Here is a 2,282-nt window from a genome sequence, read left to right as displayed (position 1 = left end):
TACCCTAATCCCTTGAGAATTTATTGTAAATTTTAGCCAAATGATTTTTGAAAGCCACTCCTACCTTGACACCTGTTCTGTGGGTGGATCTGCAGTCTCAAATGGTTGTGTGCATGTTCGTCAGTACTGTCTCTGTAGTTTATATACTTGTGAATTCTAATACTATGTATCAGTCCTTTGTCAATGGCTTGAAAATAAAGCCGAAACGGTCAGGACCTACACCCTGTCTATTATTTTTCACCTGTGGATATGTGTGATATATATATATATATATATATATATATATATATATATATATATATATATATATATATATATATTATATCTATATCTATATATATAGATATATATATAGATATATATATAGATATATATATAGATTATATATATAGATATATATATAGATATATATATAGATATATATATAGATATATATAATATATATATATATATATATATAGTGTGTGTGTGTATTTAAATAAATAATGATCCTTTTTCATTAAGTATTATTATTAAATAAATTAAATCTTGTTTTGATATAATTTGTTAAACCTAGTTTTGAAAGTTTCACTTGTTGTTTGACCTCCTCTCGAGTAGTGCAATTGTTTGCTTGTTATTAACGTTCATGTTTATCTTTAAGGAGGTTGTGTTTGTGGTCCCTCCCCTGTGGATAAGGGGAGTGACTTCTTAGCTTCTCTGAGGAGAACAGGCAGTCCTTCTCTAGGCCTTGTCACTTCACTTGCAGAAGATTTTTTCCTTACTTCAGAGATGGATAGAGTACTGTCGTCTCTTGCTTCTTGGTGGTTGCAGCCTCTGCTGGTGAATTTTCCTCATCTTTAGAACCTGAGGATTTATTTTGGATAGCCACTTTCTTCAAACTGGAAGATCTCTCCAGATGACCTATCTGGAGGTCTTCTGAAATTCACCTCACCACCTCTGGTTCAGTTATAAGGGCAGGGGGATCTCGTTATCCCATGGTAAGGTTTTAATGCCTTTTTGAATTTGATTGATTACTGCTGTGATTCTGTTGTGGGTGGTCGACTGGGTCCCGAGTTAGTTAATCACCTCGGGTGCGGCGGCTCCTCCAGACGTGGAGGATTTTTAAGTTATTAGAGGAGAATAATAAGGATTGCTGTTAACGAAGGTAGTTAGTAACATGTTTTGGTTAATATGAAAATTAGAGTGTAAATCGTCAGGATATTCTGCCTTCACGATTACCTCCTCCTTTCTGGGCCCCCTTATTTTGGTTTGAGTGTGTTGTATTACTATCTTAATTTTGTATACGTGGTTTGAGTTGCTATTATAATGTGTTATGATAGTTCATTTATTTCCTATACTCAAGAGGTTTGGTTGTAACTTCTATCTTTTTATTTATGTATTAAATTTATGGTTTTTTGTTGTATTTGTTTACTCCCCCATTGAATTCACCCTTGCACATTGAAAATTGAGTTGTGTATGATTCTACCCTATTGTGGACTTCATATCAGTGGTATATGGATACTTAAAGAGAAAATTGAATAGTCTATTTTGGTGACGGTAAAGAGAGCCATTACAATATATATATATATAATATATATATATATAATATATATATATATATATATATATATATTTATATATATATATTATATATATATAGATATTACATATATATATATATATATATATATATATATATATATATATATATATATTACATATATATATATAATATAATAATCTATATATATATATATATATATATATATATATATATAGGATATATATATTGGTAGTAACCGATGGATTGTACATGTCTATATAGATGCCTATTTACATATTTTTTTATAATTTCCTTTTTATCTTTTTACATCTTTATATTCCGGAATACTGATTGCATACCTAATCACACCATCTTTTCATAAGCCAATTAACGGCCTTGTTGACCTGCCAGCTGCCATAAAAGAAGGTTTCACTCTCGTGGTCAGAGCAGATACATCAAGTGAATCCCTTTTCAAGGTTTGTCGTCCTAATTTCATCTATTTAAGTTCAATATGAATAGATAGTTCAATCATAACATCTAATGAGGTCACATTCTAGTAATAGTTTCGCCCTGAGTTCTCACATAAGTATTTGAGGAAACCTTCAAACAGTTCTTCAGTTATGTTTTTGTTATTTCAAACAAGATACCTAGCGTTTATACTGGTCTATGACTAATAGATTTCGTGAAGTTTTTACCCATTGTAAATTTTCGTTTTTAAAACCTAAGGTCATGTTCATTGACACAAAAATCTTGTAATCCA

This window comes from Macrobrachium nipponense, chromosome 22 (genome assembly GCF_015104395.2).
Source record: "Macrobrachium nipponense isolate FS-2020 chromosome 22, ASM1510439v2, whole genome shotgun sequence".
In the NCBI taxonomy this organism is placed as follows: Eukaryota; Metazoa; Arthropoda; class Malacostraca; order Decapoda; family Palaemonidae; genus Macrobrachium; species Macrobrachium nipponense.
The sequence above is the reverse complement of the archived record's forward strand: the minus strand, read 5'-3'. Positions refer to the sequence as shown.